This window comes from Sciurus vulgaris (genome assembly GCF_902686455.1).
Source record: "Sciurus vulgaris genome assembly, chromosome: 4".
NCBI classification, from domain to species: domain Eukaryota; kingdom Metazoa; phylum Chordata; class Mammalia; order Rodentia; family Sciuridae; genus Sciurus; species Sciurus vulgaris.
The window spans coordinates 161,324,191-161,347,409 of record NC_136464.1 but is presented as its reverse complement, the minus strand read 5'-3'; the positions used below and the strand labels follow the sequence as shown (position 1 = coordinate 161,347,409).

Here is a 23,219-nt window from a genome sequence, read left to right as displayed (position 1 = left end):
ATCCAAATCCACACAGTAAGTTTCAGAGCCTAAAGGCAACAGAAATGAGGACTATGGGAAAGGGAGAGAGGGGAAGAGGAAGCCAGGACCCACCTGGTCCACAGATCCTTTGCCAGCTGGGGCCGCAGAGAGGAAGGGGGAGTGGGCTGAGGGGAAAGAGATGTTTCTGATGGTGGCTCACAGACCAGAAACAGGGAGCTGCAGCAGAATCTCACACTGTGAACTGATTCCACGCCTGTCATATTCCTAGGAAGGTGCTAACGAATATTTCCTTAATGGCTGTCATTTCAGTAGTTCACAGCCACCTCAAACAGCTTGGATTATGCTTGGCCATTTATAGGACTTGGTTTGGCCACCCCTCCTCTGCTTCCCCAGGTCCTGGGAAGACTCTAGTCTTGGTTGCTCTTTTTAGTTATTTGTTTTTATCATGGCAAAATAAACATGACATAATATTTACAATCTTTATCATTTCTATGTGCCCCATTTGGTGGAATAAAGTACATTCCCATTGTTGAGCAACCATCACCACCATCTATGTCTAGAACTCTTAAACAACAAATCACCTTTGCCCTCCCCGCAGCTTCTGGCAACCCCACTCTATTCCATGCGAATTTAATTACTCTTGGTACTTCATATAAACAGAATCATATGGTATTTATCTTTTTGTGACTGGTTAGACTCTCATGGCGTCCCCAGGGTTCATTGATGGTGTGGCATGCTTCAGAATTTCATTCCTTTATAAAACTGAATAATATTCTGTTGTATGTATATACCATACTTTATTTATCCATTCATCTTTTGATGGACATATGTGTGGCTTCAATGTTTTAACTATGTGACTAATGCTGCTTTGAAGGTGGGGTGTACGAATATATTTTTGAGACTCTAATTTTATGGTAATTCTACTTTTAATTTGGTGGGAGTGGGGGGCAGCCACCAATGTTTTCATTGGAAACTATACCACTTTATAATCATCAACAAAGCACGAGGATTCCAATTTGTCCACACTGGTATCCATACTTGTTATTTTTTATAGTAGCCACCTAGTAGGTATGAGGTGTTGTCCCATTGAAAGTTTTTATTTGCATTTCCTAATGGTTAGAGTGATCTTGAGAATCCTTTTGTGTGCTTATTGGCCATTTGCACATCTTTTTTGGAAATGTCTATTCAAGTTCCTTGTTCATTTTTTAAATCAGGTTGTTCTGTGTTGTTTCTGTGGAATGTTAGGAGTTCTCTCTATATTCTGGATATTAGTCATATATATGATTTATAAATATTTTTTCTATTCTATAGGTTGCCTTTTTATTCGGTTGATAGGGTCTTTTGTGAGAGACTTATTTTAGTGCAGTTTTAGGTTCAAATAAATATCAAAAGATAGTATCTTTTAATAAATAGAAGTTAAAAGAATTTTATGCAGTCTGGTTTCTCTGTTTTTTGTTTCTCCTTTGTCCTGTGTGTCATACTGATGAAATCATTGCCAACTCCAGTGTCCTCAGGATTTTTCCCTCTAATTGCTCTAGGAAAGTTTTAGACCTCACCTTTAGGTCTTTGATCATTTTGAATTGATTTTTGAATTTGGTGTTAGGTAAAGCTCTTATGTCAGTCTTCTGCAGGTGGATATCAGTTTTCTCAGCACCATTAGTTGAAGAGACTGTCTTTTCCCCTTGAATGGTTATAGTGCCCTTATAAAAAAATTATTCGGCTACATATCCAAGTTTCTGGACTCAACTCTATTACACTGATCTTCTTGTTTGTTTCCATGGCAGACCACAGCACTTTTATCATCATAGCTTTGTAGAAAATTGTAAAATCACGAAGTGTGAGTTCTCCAGCTTTGTTCCTTTTTTCAAGATTGTTTTGATGATTCAAGTTCCTTTGACATTCCATATGAATTTCAGGAAGGATTTTCAATTTATGTAAAAAATGCCATTTTTATCTTTTTATAAATTATATTGAATATGGAGATTCTTTTGGATAGTGTTGATAACTTAAAATATTGTCTTCCATTTCATGAACATGGAATGTATATTTATTTATTTATGTTTTCTTTAATTTCTTTCAGTATTGTTATATCATTTTTATTGTACAAGTCTTTTGCCTTTTTGGCTAAGTTATTTCCTAAGTATTTTATTCTTTAATTTTTGATGTTACAAATGAAATTGTTTTGAAAATTTCTTTTCTGGAGTTTTAATTGTTATTTTATGGAAATGTAACTGATTTTGTATGATTACTTTCATTCTGCTGTTTTTTCTGAATTTGTATTAGTTCTAACTATGAAGGATATGGGTCCCTCAGAGTTTGCTACATAGAAGAGCACATCATTTGTTAAAAGAGGTAATTTTACTTCTTCCATTCCCATGTTTATGTTTTTTTCTTTTTCCTGCCTCGTTGCTTTGGTTAGAACTTCCAGTATTGTGTTGAATACAATAAGTGAGGATACGCATCCTTGCTTTTATTGATGATCTTAGAGGAAAAGCTTTCACTATTGAGAATGACATGTGCTGTGGATTTTTCATGTATGGCTTTTATTGTGTTCAGGTAAATTCCTTCTATTCCTAGTTTTTTGAGTTTTTATCATGAATGATATCAAATGTTTACAAATGCTATTGCTGAATCAATTGAAATGTTTGTTTTTCCCCCTATATTCGGTTAATGTGGTGTACTGATCAGTTTTCACGTTTAATCATCCTTGCTTTCTAGGGATAAATACTGGGGATAAATGATGTATAATCCTTTAAATATGCTGCTAAGTTTGGCTTCCCAGTATTTTGTTGAGGATTTTCATATCAGTTTTCATACATGGTATTGATCTTTAGTTTTACTTTCATGTAGTTCTTTGCCTGGCTTTTCTGCAGGGGTTAAGATGACCTCACAGAATGAATTAGGAAGTATTCAGTCTTCTTCAATTTTTTGGATAAGTTTGAAGTATACTGGTGTTAATCCTTCTTTATATGTTCATCAGAATTAACCAGTAGGCTATCAGGTCCGGGGCTTTTATTTGTTGGTAAATTTTTGATCACCAATTTAGTCTTTTTACTGGTTGTGGGTCTATTTAGACTTTCTATTTTTTCATGACGTAGTAGGTTTTGTCATGAAAACTAGCAACTTGTCATTTCATCTAGGTTATCCAATTTTTTGTGTGTATAATTGTTCATAGTACTCTTTTATAACCCTTTCTAATTCTTTAGAAATAGTGGTAATGTCCCCACTATAACTTTCAATGATAGTTATTTGAGTTTTTCTCTTTTACCTTAATCAATATAGTTAAAGGTTTCTTAATTTTGATGATCTTTTCAAAGAACCAATTTTTTGTTTTTTTTTCTAGTTCCTTCAATTTGCTTCCTTAAGTTATAAATATAGGTTATTTATCTTTAGTGTGCTTTTAGCTATAAATTTTTCCCTTAGCTTTTGCTGTATCCCATAAATTTTGAATATAATTTTCATTTTCATTCAACTGTAATTACTTGCTGATATCCTTTATGATTTCTTCTTTGACCTATTGGTTGTTTAAGAGTGTATTTAAGATTTTACAAATTTATAAAATTCTCAGTTTTCCTCCTGTTATTAATTTCTAACATTATCTCATTGTGGTTAAAGAAGATACTTTGGTGTCTATATTTTTAAACATAGTCTTAATTTTAGATTTGGATATTAATTTGTGGCCTACATATGATATATGCTAAATATTTTTCCATGTGCATCTGCATTAATGTGCATGCTATTGTTGTTGGGTAGTGTGTTGGGCAGTATAGATCTGTTAGATATAGTTGATTTATTGTGTTATTAAGGTCCTTCTGTATAATGTTCCATTATTAAGAATAGGGTGTTGGGGCTGGGGTTGTGGCTCAGTGAAAGAGTGCTTACATAGCATATGTGAGGCACTGGGTTCAATCCTCAGCACCACATAAAAATAAATAAATAAATAAATAAATAAATAAATAAATAAATAAATAAATAAATAAATAAAATGTGTCATGTCCATCTACAACTAAAAACAAAATTCAAGAATAAAAAGAATAGGGTATTGACTTCTCCAACTGTTCTTGTGGTACTGTTTCTTTCTTCAATTCTGTCAATTTTTGTTTTATGTATCTTGATGATCAACTGTCATGTATGTGAATGTTGATAATTGTAATACCCTCTGCTGTGCTGATATTTTGTTTTGTCTTTGGTAAATTTTTTTTTGTTTAAAGTTTTTTCCCTCTGAATCTAGTATAGCTTTCCCTATTCCCATGTGTTGACACTGTTTACATGGGGTATCTTTTTCCATTTACTTTCAACTTATGCATGTCTTTGGATCTAAAATAAGTATCTTATAAACAGTATAGAGTAGATCATGGATCCTTCTCTAAAATAGACCATGTTTTATGCCACAAAGCTAATGTTAGCAAATACAAGAAGATAGAGACACTACCTTGTATTCTATCAGATCATAATGGATTGAAGTTAGAAATGAATGAAAGAGTAAAAAACAGAAACTATTCCAACACCTGGAGATTAAACAATATGCTATTATATGATGAATGGATAACAGAAGATATTAGGAAGGAAATTAAAAAATTCTTAGAGGTAAATGAGGACAAAGAAACATCATATCAAAATCTCTGGGACACTATGAAAGCAGTACTTAGAGGAAAATTTATTTCATGGAGTGCATTTAATAAAAGAAGTAAAACTCAACAAATAAACGATCATTTTTTAAAAAAATAAATTATTTGAGTCTCTGACTTTTAATTGGAGAGTTTACTTACATTTAAAATAATAAATGATAATGAAAAACTTCTATCATAATGACTCTTCTGGTCCTTATTTCCTGTATTTATGTCTTTCATGTTTTATTTATTTTTTGTAGTCAAGCATTTTCATTCTCTTCTCATTTCCTTTTATGTATATTTTCTAGCTATTTTCCTTGTGCCTAGTATAAGGATTATGCTTAACAACCCAAATTTTTATCATCTTGACTTCAGCAGTGGATAAAACTCTGCTTTTTTTAGTCCTGTTCCTACCCTCTTTAGTTGTTGACATCACAAAATAACATCTTTATACATTGCATGTCCAAATACACAAGCTAATAGTAATTTTCAAAACACATATCTCTTAAATTACATAGAAAGGAAAATGTCAAATTGCAAACTAAAGGCAAAAGCATTCGAACATGTATACTTGCCCCTATATTTACTTTTACTATAATCTTTGTTTTTCCATACAACTTCCAGTTGCTGTCTAGAGTTCTTTCATTTTAACCAGCCAGAGTTTCTTTAGAATTTCTTGAAGGGCAGATCTGGTAGTGATGAGCTCCCTTGCTTTTGTTTACCTTCAAAGGTCTTTTTTTTTACCTTCAAATGTCTTTTTTTTTTTTTTTTTTTTTTTTTTTTTGCGGTGCTGGGGATTGAACCCAGGGCCTTGTGCTTGCAAGGCAAGCACTCTACCAACTGAGCTATCTCCCTAGCCCTCAAATGTCTTTAATTTACTCCTCACTTTTAAAGGACAGTTTTGCCGGACAGTTTTGCTAGACATTTCTTGGTTGGCATTGTTTTTGTCTTAGCGCTTAGAACGTATCAGCCGTTTGTCTTCTGGCCTCCAGTGTTTCTCCTGAGGAATCTGCTAATTATCTTATTGAGAATAATTTGTGTGTGACAAGTCATTACTCCCTTACCACTTTGAAGATTCTCTTTGCATTTGCTGTCCTATAATTTGAGTATAAGATATCTCACTGTGGGTCTCTTTAGGTTGATCTTATTTGGAGTTTGTTGAGCTTCTTAGATGTTTATATTCAGCACATTCATACTTCTGGGTAACTTTTACCTATTATTTCTCAAATATTCTCTCTGTCCATCCCCTTCTCCTTCTGGAGCTCCCACAATGCATCTGCTTGTCCTCTTGATGGTGTCCCCACGGGTCCTTTAGCCTCTCTTCACTTTTGTTCAACCTTTGTTTCTGTTCCTCAGCCTCAGTAATTTTTATTGTACTAGCTTCAGATTTATTATGTCTTGTTCCTGCTCTATTCTGAATCCCTCTAGTGAGAGTTCAGTTTTGGTTATTGTCCTGTCCATCTTCAGCTTTTTTTGTTTGTTTGTTTCTTTTTAGGTTTTTCTATCACTTTACTGATATTTAAATTTGCTGATACACCATTTTCTTGACTTTCTCCTTGTCTTTCTTTCCTTCTTCAAACTTCTTTGCAGCCGTTATTTTAAATGCTTTCTTTTTCCTAGTCAATCTGCCACTGAGTCTATCATGGGGACAATTTCTCTTGCCTTTTTAAAAATTCTTTTGAATGAGCCATAATTTTTATGTTTGTATGCTTTGTGATTGTGTTGTTGTTGTTAAAAATTGAACATTTGACAGCTTTGGGAATCAGATTCTCACCCTTCTCCAGTCTTTGCTGTTTTGTTTTTAATCACTGTATGCTGTCTTGGTGCTGAGGGCCAGCCTGAGGTTTAAACTTCAGGACTATCAAAGCCTGCGTCTTTCCCTAGGCTTGTGTGGTGCCTTTCTAATTTTCCCCATACATGCAGTTGATTTTGAACGTCCCGATCTTAATATCTGTTGCCCACGTGGGGGAAAAGAGAAAAATGAAATAGTAAAAGATGGTAGCCTTTTAAATCCCCTTGAAATCACTTCAGTCTGAGAGGTGCCTGCTGCCTCTGTTTCTACACCTCCCTGATCACAAGCAGCAATCAGTAATCAGAACACCGATACTCAGTATTTGAAAGGCAGAGTCTACATGTTATGGTTCCCACAAGATGCAGGAAAGCCACTCCAGGAACATATGCATGGTTGTCTGCCGTGGACTTAGTTCAGCTGCTAAGATCTGAAATTGACTGTTATTAAGGATGATTTACAGTCCAAGACTTCTCCTGGATGTTGCAATTGTTCAATAGACTCCAGAGTCCCAAAACAGTGACATTGAACAAATGTTGATTAGACAGGGAGACGTATTCCTGATACTTCCTACTCTGTCACCTTCTCAGAATCCTCTCCCTGGTTGCCGTGCTACTACAGCAGTCACTTACCATGGGATATGTAAACTGTTAGTGTCTTCTGGTTAATGGCTTCTGCTCCTACTAACGAATGGAAGCTTCATTTTATTTCTAGTGCCTTGCACAGAGATGGATGAACTATTTTCTAGTGTCAAGCAATGGCTATCTGACAAGTGGCATTTGAGTAGAGACCCAAAGGTAATTTTCCTACCCATGTTTAGAGCCTTCTCTTTCCTTCTCTTGCACTATAATCTCCTGTTTTTCTATTTGATGACTTCTTCCCATTAGAATTTAGCCATGTATATCTTTGACACTTTAGAAGGAAGTAAGTAATCAAGAAAGAAAGGGAGGAAAGAAAGAAGATGGAATGAGTAAAAATTCTTTTTTGACTTTTGCTTCCTCTCCGGACACTGCCTTAACGGCCCCATCTCTGCCTCTAGTGAAACTTTGTGAGAGTTCTCTTCTCTTGCCTTTTTCCCTTCCTCCTTTTATAGACCAATGCAGTCTGGCTTGAACTCCACTGGGGTGACTTTTGGAAAGATCTCTAAAAGCTCACTTAACACTAAATCCAATGAACTATTTTCAGTTCTTTTTTGCTTAACCTGTTGGCAGCGTTTATTCATAGTAAGAACTGTTCTTTAAAATTCTGGTTTCTCTTGCATTTGTCTGTGAGACCTGATTCTAGTAGCTGTTCTCCCTATCTCTCCAACTCTTCTTTCTCAGTCTCCTTTGTACACTTCTCTTTCCCTTAAATGACTCAGTCCTAAGATCTCTTCTCTTTTCTTTCAGTATGCTCATGCTGGGTGATTAAAAAAAATAACTATTTCCATGGTTTAAATAACCATTTGCAAACTGAAAATTTCCAAGTCTATATCTCCAGCCAATATCTCTTAAGTTTTCACCCAATTCCATATGGCAAATCACTTACTAGTATTCTGTCTTGAATATCTCCCACACACCTTGATCTCAGCCAGTCAGAACCAGCTGCTCTTCCTGCAGAGTTTCCCACCCGGCTCATGAGAACACTGCCACCTTAGACACCCACTGACTGAAGTCCCAACCTGGGTGTTGCCCTTGACCACACATTTGAGCCCTCTCTGAGCTTGCCATTTCTGCCTTCTAAATGGCCACACATCTGTCCACTCCCCCTTTTCTCTGCTACCATGGTCCTCTCTGCTGGGCCCCTCCACTGGCCTCCCAGTCCTTGTCCATTCCTTTACCCTGCCCACTTTTTCTCATCTCAGTATGTGATCAGAGCTAAGTTCCTGAAGTGCTGACCTGTTTATGCCAAGGCTTTGCTGAGTACTGGTCCTTAGGATCAGGTCAGGTTCCTAGCTGGGTACCCAGCCCTCGCTCATGTGCCCTTACTTGTTTCATTCCCTCTCACAGTCTGCTCAGGCCATACCAGTGGCTTTCATTTCCTGAAAAACTGCTCTTCCTTGCCTCTTTATTACTGTAATTGTCATAAGAACTTTAGCTTTTATACTGAATGAGATGGAGAGACACTGAAGGAGTTTGAAGAGAGAAGTTATATGATATAATTTGTACTTTTAAAGACCCTCTTGGCTGTAGCCTGTAGGGTGGGACCTGGGAGACTCTGCGGGCAGGGGTTCCAGGGATTCCACTGAGAGAAGATGGTGGAGTGGATTGGTGCTGCCTGTGGATACAGGGGAGGTAGTCAGCTGCTGGATTTGTTTTTGAAAGGATACCAGAGAACACTGATGACAGTTGCAGGTGGAATATGAGAGAAAGAGAGGGGTTGGTGGTGACTGAAGGTTATTTGCCCTGGGCCACTAGAAAGGTGAACCTGCCATCTACTGAAATGCAGGCTGACTGTAGGTAGAAAGGTTTGAACAGGGGCAGTGGGTGTGGAAAGATCAGTTGCTTAGTTCTGAGATCTACTCAACACCTATGCTAACATGGTAAGCAGAAGCACGACCCCCAAAGATCTCCATGTGGCAACATGTTACCACATATGGCAATGGTGACTTTGCAGATGTGATGAAGTTATGGATGTTGAGATGGGAGATTTTCCTGGATTATCCGTGTGGATTCACAAAGTCACAGGGGTTCTTACAAGAAGGCAGTGGGAATGTCAAAGTCAGAGAAGAAAACCTGATGATCAAAACAGAAGTTGGAGTGATAGACTTTGAAGTTAAGAACATGAGACCACAAGCTAAGTAAGCAAGGCAGGCAGCCTCTGTATATTTTGTGAAATCCTTTTTTCTATATCTGACTTGAAAAGGCATAGAAATAGATTCTCTCCTGAAGTCTTCAGAAGAACACTACCATGCTAGTACTTTGATTTTAATCTGTTAAGACTCATTTGAAACCTCTGCTCTCCAAAACTGCAGGATAAAAAATTTGTGTTAAGTCATTAAGTTTTGACAATTTGTTACAGCAGCATTATGAAACTAATACAGTAGAGATGTCAAGTAGGCTGTATTATATATGTCTATAGTTCTGGGAACCCTGAACTTCCTTCACTTCCATTGTCAATTACTAATAGTCAAAATATCAGTGCTGTTTTGGAAGCCTCAACTTTCTTAACAGTAACAATCTAGAAATAGTAGCTAAGTGGAATAGCTAAGTGAATTTCCAATACTGTATAGCACAAGTTTCCTGCTTTTGACTGGTGACTCCTGTCCATATTATAACTGATATGCTGTAAAACCATATGCTACATACTTTTTGCTTCATACAGAATTTTAATATATATTGCAAGTATTTTCATATTATAATAAAACAGAAAAAGTTATTGTCTGAAGCAGAAAGTAACAGATAAAAGACATAATATTTAACTAGTAGCGAAGATTCAGGGAAAGTTAAAGAAACATACAAATACAATTGTATAATACAATTGTATCTGAGTTGATAGTTTAGGGGCAAACTGATCTTAAAAGTATAGTAGTTAATTCCTAAAACCATCACTATTATTGCAGCATGAGTCCAAAATGGTCACCATGAAAAGAATACATCACCATTAATTGATGCAAACTTGCAGATAGTAGGAAATTGTACCACGTATTTTACAAGCTATCTCTTGGCATAATTCAAATTTTGAGTACATTGCCTTAGATGTTTCAGTTGCTAGACAATTAACTGAGGTGGAACACTTAGTTCTCCAGTGATACTAGATAATAAATTATCATTGAATTTTAGCAGTGGATAAATTCACAAATAGTAATGTGAGCGAGATATTTGAAGATTAAGCTCTGACGGTACACAGGTCCTTTGCAAAAAGCTTTATCTGCAGAACTGTGGATAACTAAAATAGAGTTAAAATTGTCCAGGAACAACAGACTGGGAGTTCACTACCCAAGGTAGACCTGAGCAACAAGTTTGCGATAGCATATGGGGTGATTTTTAAGTCTTTTATTTTTTTAATTTATCTTTTAATTTTTTACAGACTGCATTTGGATTCATTGTACACAAATTAACAAGAAGTTACATCCTGCCTAGTTCCTTTCTAAGACCTTTGCATATATTAACCAATTTTAATTCTCATAAAAATAATTTTGTGAGTGAAATACTGTCATTGTTCCCTTTTACAGATGGCAGAACTGAGGCACAGAGAGATCAAGTAATAAACTCAAGTTCATCCAGCTGGTAAGTCTAGATTCCAGTGCAGGGAGGCAGGCTGTGGAGCCAGTGCTTTCAACTGTGTGCTGCTCTGTCTTTATTCATCTTTTCACTTACATGTTGGCATTGCCTCTTTTCTACTCGGTGCCTTTGAAGTGTAGTCCATGCAGAAGGTGTTAATGGGATTTCTCTTTAACACTTCCTGTCCTAGTTCAAGTCCTCCTCTTTTTTTTTTTTTTTTTTTTTTTTTTTTCAGGTACTGGGGATTGAACCCAGGGCCTTGTGCTTGCGAGGCAAGCACTCTACCAACTGAGCTATATACCCAGCCCTCAAGTCCTCCTCTGTATCCTGGTCTGGGCCAGTAGTGTATTTGTTCTTTGCTGACTCTGATCCTTAATCCAGTTGATACAGTACTGCCTCACCAGATGGCATCCTTCTTGTTTAAAACTATCATTTTCCAGTATCCTATAGAATAGGGGCCTAATTCCCAAGCATGATATTTTTATCATTCAAGATTCACAGTTGTGAGAAGGAGAAACCCTGTCTGGTAACTCTGAGCAGAAGAGAAAGGCTGTGTATGTTCCCTGGGTGATGGGCAAGAGCCAGGGAACCCCAAGCAGAGGCAGCAGGACAAGTGAGGACAAGATGCTCTGCTGACCCCTGCTCTGCCCTGGTATAACCTCCACTGCTGGGAAGGCTGCCATTGGTGGTTACAGCTGCTGCAGCTGCCACTCACTGGGCATCTCATATCCACTCTCACCATCATTACGGTCCCTGGGTCAAATGCTTGAGATTCAAAATCTCAAGTGAGAGCAGACACTTGACCCAGCCTGGCTGGCTTCCCCAGGGAAAAACAAGGATGAGGAGCAACCTCATTTTGCTTCTTTAATGTAATATAGGTTCCTTACATCTGGCTAGACTGACAGCATTGAGAATTGCCTGAAAGTAGGAACTTGGTTTGGTTCCCAGCAGCCAGGATTATCCCTACAACTTGTTGCTGTAACATTTTTGTCTGCAGCCCAAATAGAATAAATGTACATGCATGTGTACATCCATGTGCACACATGGACATATAGACATTTAACTGAAAAGGCTTCAGGAAACAATTCTTACCCAGGAAATGTGAGCAACTAACATTTTCCATTATATTCTCATTTCTTAAAATGCTGGTCATAACTTACTACATTGATTCAAGTTCAACTCTATAGCATTCTCTAAATAGTATTCAAAATACTCCCAATAAGTAGTTTTACTTAGATAAATGCTTACTTGTGTGACAGTTGAACCTTTTCACAATTCTGTTCCTTAAATGAATGTTTGCAAAATAGATCCTTGAAGTTTGGCATTTATTACCTTGATAACAAAGTAGGCAAAAATGAGAAAGAAAATATACATTTCTTATGTAATAAAAAACTAGTTTGTAATTTCCAAACAGAATATCTGATTGTATCATCAGAAGTACCTAATGTAATACTTCAGCATATTTGTTTATATAGTTTGCCAGGAAATTATAAGTTTGCTAGGAAGTGATGTGTTTTAGTTTTTTGTATCTCTTAAGTAGTAATAGTTCAACTCTTAACAAATATGAACTGAAAACTGTCCTGAATGAAGCACTTTGCTGTGTATTATGACAGATACAGTGGTGAACAGGGCTGAAATCCTGGTCTCTAGAAGCTGAGAGTCTAGAAGAAAAGACAAGGATGTAGACAATAGTTATATCCATTATAAAGAGATAAGAATCATGAAAAAAGAATAAAAAAGAATAAATAAGATGCACAGGAGTTCAGAGGAACGTGTCTAGTTCCTATTGAACAGGTTCTTTGGAACAAAGGACAAAGGGACTATCAGAGAGACCTCCCTGTCACCTGTTCCATGGTGCAGCTGATGAGACCACAGGGATTCACAGGCTTACAGACCACAGGGCCTGTCTGCAGGGAGGATTCCTATCCTAGCCCTCTTTGTTCCTAGTACCTAGGTCACCCTTGGCACTTTGGTACCCAGTCAGTACTGAGTAGACAGATTAACCTCGTTTTGGCAGAGTTCCTATGGAGGTGGTTAGAGCTTAGTGTTCTGACCAAGGGTTCCTGCAAGGGACTCCATGGAGTTACAGGGGGCATGGGACTTCTTTGCAGAAGTAATGCCAGCCCAACAGCCAGATTGGGGCTGGAGTTCACAGGCATGGCTTTGATGATAGTATTTGCCCATTCCAAAATCAGAAATGACAGGTTTTATCTGAGAAGTTTGTTGAGTGTCTTTTAGGTAAAAATTCTGGGGCCAGCAGGGATTGACAGGCAAGAACCCTACGCTAAAGAACTGTCCACTCCCACAAATAAAGTAGGCAGGGAGGAATATGGATGAGGCATATACAGAAATTAACCATAAGAAATAGACAGGAAAGGATGGTGCTGTGGGTGAGGCATAGGCAGAGAGAGTAGAGTCAGTGGCCTTGGCCATATCCAGCTGGGGACTCTAATTGACTTTGGCAAGTATGAATCAGGCACTATGTGGGCTATGTGTTGAAACTTGGCTCTTTATTAATTAAATGAACCTAGTACTGTTAACCTACTGCACTGCATTCATTCAAGTCCTTGTTTGTACTGGGGGACTGTTAAGTACAGAATATGCTCTCCAGGAACATGCACCATGGAGATAATGTGGAAAAAGGATAGTACTATTTCATTAGCTTTTTCAAAACAAGACTATTTTTATGTTCTAGCAGATGGTCCATAGTAACAAATTTTTTTTTCTGATTATAACCAATTCTTTTTTTTTTTTTTTTTTTTTTTTTTGCGGCACTGGGGATTGAACCCAGGGCCTTGTGCTTGGAAGGCAAGCACTCTACCAAATGAGCTATCTCCCCAGCCTATAACTTGCCTTGTGCTTGTGAGGCAAACACTCTACCAACTGAGCTATCTCCCCAGTCCATAACCAATTCTTTTAAATATGAAATTCTGCCTAAAAGATACTCCCCAGTTCTTTACTGTGTAAAGAGCCCATCTCTGAACAGAGGTGAAAAACTTACTCTGCATTGATGGGCTCTGCAAGTTATAGAATGGAGAGAAGGGTGTGACATAACATGAGGGCAGGTGGAAACAGGTCATCTCCAGGGTTGGGTTGAAAATGAGCAAAAGAAAAGGCAAGGTACCAGAGGAGGATGCGCCAAGCTACTGCAAAGGGGAAGTGCAGCTCTTCTACCAGAAGAGGTGGGAACCAGCAAAAGTAGCAGCAGCAAAACCCATTCTTGCTCTGTGGGCATACCCCCCTTCCAAGGTCCAGTTAGCCATGTAGCAGTGAGTCCGCACGTGTTTTTTGGTGCAGCGGCACAATACTACCTCTTATGTAATACCCACTAGGTGATGGGTGTGTTAGATGTGTTTTCTTCTTGTCCTCACAAGCCACTCTTTTTAGTGGCATTAAACTGCAGACAAGGAGACAGGATGAGATTAGTGAGTTAGCACATAGCCAGAGGAGGACAGAGGGTGCCACCTTCTCCTTTCTTTAATCTAGCAGACCCCTTTCCTGTCCTTGTGTTTACGGTGGTCCTTATGAAGGCATTCTGGGAGGCCTGATGAGAGACAGACAGGTTTTAGCTTTTTAAGACAGGATAGGGAGGGAGCATGCTTACCAGATAGAACATGCTGGATAATTCACATGCTGCTCCACAGGCAGCTGGAAAATCTTAAAATTTGCTTCAGAGGTGTCAAAGCACACGACTCCCTTCTGACATTGTGATTTCATTTTCATTTATCCAGCTCAGAATTTCTTCAAAATCCTTCTTTGGCACTCAGGAACAGAAGGAATCTGCATCTCGATTTGCCTGTTCAGCCACTGGGAAACCCTGGGTCTGCTCTGCTCCAAACCAACCCATCCCTCCTGCTAATTTTGTTTCAGCTCCAGTTATCCCCTCATTTCAACAAGAACATCTAACCTGTAGCATCTCCAGGCAACCAATATAATGATCTCCCCAGACGCCTTAAATTTTAAATTTCAATTTAAACTGGGAACTTGCAAAGTCAATCTTTTTAATCAGTTGGTAGTTTTAGTCTTTCCTTGGAATGGTCTAAATCTTCACACTTTGAAGTTTTCTCTAACTATTCCATAAGAAATTAAATTTTTAAACTTAATTTGGTGATAAAAGCCTTGTAACAAGAAACTGCCATCCTTTCCTGTTTCCTTCCCATTCCAAGTCCCACTCCTCAGAGGCCACAGAGTCCAAATCATTTTGCTGCTTTTCCCAATATCTAGTGTCACCATTCTAAGAAGGTGTTCTGTTTGTATTATGGTTTTGAAACATCGGTTTTGGACATTTGCAAGAGGTTTCTCATTGCAGCAGTGCAGAATTCAGTTTTTCACTGTACAACCCTTCTCCCATCTCCTTCCCCCAGAATTTCAAAATTTGTATGTCAGCAGTAACTATTTACATATGTAACTATTATTTGAAATTTGCTGATGATCCCATTAGCATGCTATGATGATCTTTATCCATGTAACTTAAAATAAATTCCCCCTCTAAGGTTAATAAATGCCACGTGAGGCAGTCATTGCTAGCTGCTGCCCATTGGCCATTTCCTTTTCCTTTGTGCTGGCTGATCCCTGATCTTGTTCCTGTGTCCATCCCTTTACTACTTGAATTAGCAAGTCCTGATTATGCCAAGCCAATCTCCAGGATCCTGATCCCTGTCCTTCAGGAAGAGCCTGTGCCCATTGTTCCTAGGGAAGGTTTCTTTGATCTTAGGCAGACAAGGAAAAAATAGCCTCTTCTATACTTGGAGAAAAGAGTTCTAAAAATCTGCAGGACACTTACTAAACACAAATATCCAAACCCCTCAAAGCCATCAGTTGTATTTTTTATCACTGGATCCACTTTCTACAACCTCTGATCCAGTCTGAACTGATTCATTTCTGGTCCTAGTCACCACCTGTTTTCTTTTGGCCCACCTGTCCTGGCTCCTCTGTCTTCTTTCTTTTTTTACATCATTATTTTCCAGAAGCTCACTCTTCAGTAGTTAGGAAATATAAATATGCAATTATTGCCACATAATAATGACAAGCACAGCTCCCATGAGGTCTGTTTCTCTGGGGACACATGTAAGTCTCGATAGGCACAAGCCTCTGATGTGGGACTGTTACTTACGTTGAGATCCTAGAATGAGTTATCCTGATTTTCTCTAGCAAGAATAGAAACGATTCCTAGTAATAGCATTTCATCCAATGACAGACCATATATATATAATGTCATCCCATGAGATTACATCCCCTAGTGACATCGTAGCTATCTTAGTTTGGGTCACTGCCTTCTATGATGTTCACACAACAATGAAATTTGTCTAATGATGCATTTCTCAGATTATATCTGTTATCAAGCAGTGCATCACTGTATTTGAATTATTTTATATTTGAAAATGTATTTATTCTATACTTCTTCTTGGCAATAGTTTAGCAAATTATAGAATTCTAGGTCAAAATCATGATTTCTACAGCATTACCATGAGTCCCCCTGCCTTTGAATGTTTGTTTTACTATTAAATCTGTTGCCAGTGTGATTCCTTTTATTTGTAATGTATTTTATCTCCATGGACGAAGGATAGGACTTTCTTTCAGTCTTAAGGCCCTGAAATTACTTGGTGTTGTCCTTTTCAGTATTTTTATTTCCTATGCCCTTGTGGTCCTTTAAATCTGGAGACTTGTGTTTTTCAGTGTTGAGAATTTTATTGTTTTGTTTCTTTGGTAATTTTATCTTCTTTATTTCTCTGTTCCTTCCCACCTCTGCATATCTTTGATATTGTAGAACTCCTAGATAGATCCTATAATCATTTCATCTTTTCTCTGCTAATTTCTTCTTTTGGAGGGTTTTACTTTCTGAGAGATTTTCTATATTTTATTTTTAAAGTCCTTAAAGCTGCCTATTGATTTTTAACATCTTAATTGTAATATTTCTAATTTCTTCTATTTAATTAAATGAATTCTTGTCCTTGTCTATAGCACACTATTTTGCTTTACAGAAACTCATCTCTTTCTGAGATAATTAATTATAATTTTTAAAAATGTTTTCCTCTTTCAACTGATAAATGAATTTTTAAAACTTTCTATAGTCATGAAATAGACTATTACTCAGCAATAAAAATGGAAGAACTATTGATACATGTAATAATATGGATAAATCTTGGATGCAAGGTGCATTCTATACTAATATTAATAATATTGATATAATGAATGTGATACCATATCAAATCAATATCAGTAATATTAATAATATAATAATACAATTTAAATTCATTCATATTAAAACTGAAAGACGCCAGATTTAAAAGGTAACATGCTATATGATTATATTTACATGGCATTCTGGGGAAAAGTACTTTATCAATATTTGCTAGTGGTTGTTGGGAGGGACTGATTACAAAGGAATATCCTGAGAGAGGTTTCTGGGGTGATACAGCTATTTTGTATTTTGATTATATTAATGGTTTCCCTGTACATTTATCAAAACTCATAGAACTATATACCAAAATAAACCTTTCTCTTTATAAGTTAATTGCCTCAGGTATTTCCTTATGGTAACACAAAGCTGACTAATCCAATACATTATGGCAATGCAAAGCTGACTAATTGAAGCACAAATACTGGACCTTAAATAGATTCCTCCAGTCAGTAGTCAGTGTGTAGATATGCTAGTTCCAGCTACTGCATGGAGAACTATCCGGGATGATGATGCCCCTGTGTGAAGAAACACACAGCAGGTCCACTAGCATCTATATTCCCATTCCATGCCTAACGTGTGCATACATTCATTCGTGTAAGCATGTGATTATGCATCATGAAGCAGAATTGAATAATTACCAGAAGTTAATTATTCAAGTTGTATAAAAGTTGTTTTATTTAAGAGATAAGTATAAGCATTATGACATTTCTTTGAGTCTTTGATTAAAATGGAAGAGTTTGGGAGTTTTATTTAATGGTGGATTTTTAAGCTGTGGTTTTGCATATTTAATTCACACCATTCAAATTCACTTTTATTCAGGTTTGTATTGGGAATATTTGCTTTTTGTTGTCTAGGGAAGTTATCCATGTTGACAAGTGTGTACAAAGCCTCAGTGCCCTCCTGAAAACACTAGCAAGGCAGTTTCCTAACCCGGGGTTATTGATGGGAGGCTATTCAACACATTGTCAACAAGTTGCTGTTTTCAAAAGCATTCTTAAATTTTCTCTGGAATATAGGTATTTTTCACTATTTTCCTTTAAGCTTTGGTGAAATGTTGGAGGATTCTTACAAATTTACCAAGATGATATTATTCATTTATCTGAACAGAAAAATCCATCAATCTCCCTAACTTTTATCATTTATTTTTCTTCCATGTTTTCAGGTTGAGTTGGCTCCTGACTGTATAATATACTTTTTCTCTTTGAATTTTTCTTCATTTCTTTTTATCTTCCTTATAGATAAAGATATTTCAAGCATGCCGATCCACAAATGCCTTGCTCTTTACATAGTGTAACTAATGAAAATACAGACACTCTTATGAAAGGCCCTGGGACATGAAAGTGTAAAGTGTATACATTTCCACTTAGTTGGAAGTTTTGCACTCACTTGTGCCATTAATTTATTTGCTTTCTTTTAGACCTTTTTTTTTTTTTTTTTTTTTTGCTCAGGCAGCATCATGGTGTTAAATATTTAGCTTAATCCTTCTAGCCATCTGGTTTATTTGACAGAAGAAAGGTTATGAACTTTTGATGCAAGATAAAAGAAATTCACCTACTGGGAAAAAAAAGAGAGAGAAATTTGAAGGAGCCCTGTTGACAGTGACCTAGTGCAGGCTTTGGAGCTCTGGGTGATCATTGCTTTATTGCTGATAATGTTGGCAATATTTCTTTCCTCCTTTCAGATAGCACATGATCCCTGAGGATTATAGCCTGTGGTCCCATAGATAAGCAGGGGTCATGTGCTGCCTCCTCCATGAATACATTCTGTGGGGCCCCGGTGCACAGAAGAGTCAAGCATTCCTACTGCTATAAAGGGAGCTCTCTTGGAGAAGCTGGGTTGGAGCAGGGCTCAGTAGCAGAGCTTGAGAGAGTATCTTTTTTTTTTTTTTCCCAGTGTGTATCAAGCTAGCCCCCACCTCCCCATGACCAGCCCCCAGCCCCTTAGAAATCAGCTTCCTTCCCTCCCTGTTCAGGAAGATTTTGAGAAATTCTTGTGGCTGCTTGATTTAGCTCATCCACTTTGCAGAGGCGACAGGCTGGGCCATTGCACCAATGGCAGGAAAGAAAGGAACAGAGTTTGTTGGGATTATTGAAAGTATGTGTGGTTAAAGACGAGGAAGGAAAAAATTAATGAACTATTATCCTGTTGTATTAATACTAGACCAGGTGAATAAATAGAAAGACATACTTTAAATCTAAGAGTGAGTCTAGCCTCACTTGTATTCAGGAGCCACCTGGGTAGCAGAGACTATGAAACACCCAGGTTGAGTTAATAGGCCCAAGCATCTGCTGCAGAAGGGAAGAGCTCATGGCCTGCGATCAGACATTTGAAGTTCATTCTTAAACAACTGCTGCCCACTCCTCCAAAGTGACCAAAATAGAAACCTTTTCTGATTTAGCCCCTAGAGATCCAATTAATAGAACTATATCTAAATATATTTTCTTTTCATAATTCAAAAATTGTTTACCTTTATCTAGATTTGGAATTCATGTCTCTCTCTTTGATCTCATTTTAGTAAACACAAACACAAAATACTGTTACTGGAACGGTTCCCATCTCATCTCGTGTTTTTGTAGATAGAATATTAATCTTCAATGGGTTAGCTCCTCTCACCGGTCTCCCAAAGTCACGGCAGAGAATTTATCACACTCTCTTGATGGTCAGGGCAGTGTTCTTGCTGCCTTTTGAAACCGTCAATCATTTAAACAAGGTGAAAAAAATTTATTCCTCTTCGCCAGAAGAGATAACTCCCAGTTTTTCTGGCAAAGAAGATAGGGATTGCAAAGATAATTGAAATCCATAGATAATCCCCAGACCTCGTTTTAGATATTATTTTGCCCTCTTTCCTCATAAAATCCTTTTTAGAGCATGCAGTGTTTGACAGATTTGAGTTTCATAGTGGCTTCCTTTCCTTTGCACTTCACCACTGGGGGAATAGCAAGTAAATAGAGATTAAGGAAGTGGGTAACTGGGCCAACAGTGGGGTCATGCAACTCCAGTACCACCTGCAAAGCCAACAACCAGGCTCCAAACAAGGCACCCCTCTGGATTGTGTGCCAGGGGGTCAATTTGAGTCTTTGTAAAACTATACACACACACACACACACACACACATAGCAAGAAGAACCAAAGATGCCCTTTCAACTGGAATTTCTAGCTCCTTTTTGCCATGATATGGTGCTTGGTATTTGTGTTTAATGGCACATTTTATTACACAACTGACTTGCTTTTATCACCATCGTCATTAGTTTTATATAATTATATCCTTTTCCTTCAGGACTTTGCAATTTCTGTAAGATTAGGACTCTTTATGTTTTATTTTCTATTGTTTCTTGCACTGTGTGCTTTTAAATACTCATTGGATACTCAATAAATTAGGTCCATCTCAGAGCCTTGAGCCCTATATTTATGTTGCCTGTTTTTCTTACCTTCCTAGCCCAGGAGGCCTGTTCCAGGTCTGAGAAGGTGAGTGAGCACTAGACTGGGACATGAGGAGCTTTACCCGCACCCTGCACAGGGTCCATAACTAGGGCTTGAGTAAATCATGCAGCCTCTTCAGTCTGCAGTTTCCTGAGCTACAAAATGAGAGAATTGTGTTCTCAGTTCCCTCCCGCTTCTAGCACTTAGTGACTCTGTGATGAATATATTCTCAGCATGGCATTACCCAGAGAGCTAAGTAAATTTGGAAAGATTCAATGATGCTACCCTATTAATTCATTCAGCAAATATTTATTGAGTGTCCACAGTATGCTGGATACTAGTCTGTTCACTAGGATCTTGGTGAGTAGGACTTATCTTTATCTTAATGGAGCTTTCATTTAGTAAGAGAGAAAGACAATGAACCAACAGGCAAGACAGAGAATACCTGATAAAGCCTGTGAAATAATTGACAAAGGGCTGGGATTGGAGGTAGAGGATGACACCCAGGGAAACCTGCTTAGTGAGGGCACTTTTAAGCTGAGATCTGAACTGTAAGAAGGGTCCTGCCAAGTGTAGAGTCAGACATGGAGTGTGCAGAGCCACGAGGACAGCAATGCAGACTCAGGCAGAAAGGCATTGGCGTGGGAGGCCCCTGTGGCTAGGGCCAAATGTGGGGGAGAGTGGCAGCAGGTGAGGGAATTTTCACAGGGTCAGAGAGTTCAGGGCAAGGATGCTATTGAAGGGTTTGTAGCCTGGAAATGTGCTGGTGGAGGGAGAATGGCTCTTGCTTTTTCATTCATTTTAAAATTTTTCTTTAAAATGACACATAATAATTGTGTATATTTATAGTTAAAAGAATGATAATTTAATACATATATACATAAGGTATAATGATCAAATTGTAGTGATTAGCATGTCTTATACGTTTATTATTTCTTTGTGTTTGAGGCCTTCAGGCTCCCCTCTTCTAGTTCTAGGATCCAAGGAAGTTTCTAGATTTCTGACTTTGGTGGTGAGGGAGATGGTGGCACCAATAACCCAGACAAGAGACTGGGAGTATGAACTGGGCATGAGGCAAGGGGTCTTTCCTCTGGCCCTAATACCTTGGAGCACATCCTTCAATTTCTAATATCTCAGTTCCCTTTGACAAAATCTGAAATTTACAAATAGCCTATCTTCCAGATTTACCATGTAATATAATAGTTAAAAATAATTTCACTTCAGAGATATGCAAAATGAAGAACTATAAGTGACCAAATACCATGTGAAATGATGTGCAATTTTGCTCGAGGTAAAGTAAAACTAAAATAGCAAGACTTTTTTTTTTTTTCTATTAATTTTGAAACCCGATGATTCTAAGGTGGCTTGATAAAGGACAGAGACTGCATGTTCAAATCCCAGTACTTCTAGTTACTTTCAGAGTTCTTTTAGCTTCTCTCTGTCTTAATTTCCTTGTCAGTAAAACTGAATAACAATGTTGCTCAAAGATTGTTATAAAGATTAAATATAATAATACAATGAACAAACAGCAGATGGTAATGGGAAGTGGGCAATTGTGGGCTTGGAGGTAGAATGGCCAATGGAGAGGTGGTGTTGCCTGTCCCAAGGGGTCCCCTATAGGACTCAGGGAAGGCAGATCACAGACAGCAAGTGAGCAGGAGGAGCAGATCATCTCGGGAGGTGAGAAGTGCATTCTGAATGGGGACTGACCTTCTGTCCAGTGTCCATGAGGCATTCCTCTGACTTAGCATTTTGAACTCTCAAAAGTGTTCCAGTTTCACACACAAAAACCTGTGGGCGAATGTTTATAGTAGCTTTACTCATAATTACCCAAACTTGGAAACAACTGAGGGTCTCTCACATGGGAGTGGAACAGACCTTGATGTGAAGAGTGGAATCCTCTTCTACCCTAGACAGGAAAAAACTGTACATAGACCCAACCTCCTGGATGGAAGAAGCTAGACACAAAGGCCACATTCTGGATAGTTACATGGGAGGAATGTTCTGGAAAAGGCAAATTTGTAGGAACAGAAACCAGATGGGGGCTGGGGATTGAAAGGTTTGTTCTGAGCCCAGGGAACCGTTTTGCATCTTGATTGTGGTGGGGTGAGGTATAGGATTGTGTTTGCCAAAATTTGCAGAACTGTACAGTAAAAAATGGTGAATTCTGCAGTTTGTAAATTAGAGTTTAGTAAAAAAATGAAGAAAAATTTCCTGAGCAAGAAAAAAATGTTCCCATTTGAATGATAAACAATGTGGTCACTCTAATTACAAAATTTTTCAAGGGAGGGGCTAGAGCAGGAAGTGGGGAAGTCCAGGGATAGGATGGAGATTGACACTTTTGTCCTTGAGGACATTATGTATTTATTCATCAGGTAATTACAGGGCAGCCATTACGTGTCAACCTCTCCTGGTAACAAAACAAACCTCCCTGGTGGAGCTTAGAATTCTGTTGTAAGATGTGAATGTGCTGTGCATACCAGTTTACAAAGGGATTCTACCTTTAGGAATATATCTGAAGGAAATAAAGGGTGACATAGCAGTGTCCATGCCTCGATTTTCTAGGAAGAATTATTTAAAAAGGCAAACCCTGAAAACAAACTGAAGTTCAAAAATAGCCAAAGTGATGGGTAAATTATGGCACAAGTGATCATGAAAAATGATTATTTATTTACTGCATGTACTTACTACTTGTATGGGAAGAAGGCTCGGACATGAAAGTAAAAAATTAGAGTTATAGAACTCATTTCATGAGTGTTAAAAAAAATCTGAGATAATATACATTAAACTAAATTACTTGGGGTGGAGTTAAGGGATGTAGCTATATTTTTACGCTTTTTGATACAATACAAGCTCACTTTTGAAAACAACTGGCAATATAAACATATCCACGTAAGAGAAAATACCATCCAAGAAAAACCAAAAAACAAAGTAAATATTAACTAGAATAGGCATGGAGTAAACACCCTGAATTTTGCAGGTGAATTTCTGTTCTATAAAGGATTTGTATTTTAATGGGGAAAACAAATGCTTTT

General features: G+C 37.7%; 1 protein-coding gene across 4 annotated transcripts in view; it reads left to right on the top strand.

Annotated features, from left to right (window-relative positions):
• MTUS2 (microtubule associated scaffold protein 2) overlaps positions 1-23,219 on the top strand; it is a 599,410-nt gene that overhangs the window by 167,586 nt on the left and 408,605 nt on the right. For all 4 annotated transcript variants that reach the window (XR_013763613.1, XM_079138562.1, XM_079138560.1 and 1 more), the window contains one exon: positions 10,535-10,589. The gene's annotated coding sequence lies outside the window, so the exon portion shown is untranslated. The remainder of the gene's footprint in view (positions 1-10,534; positions 10,590-23,219) is intronic.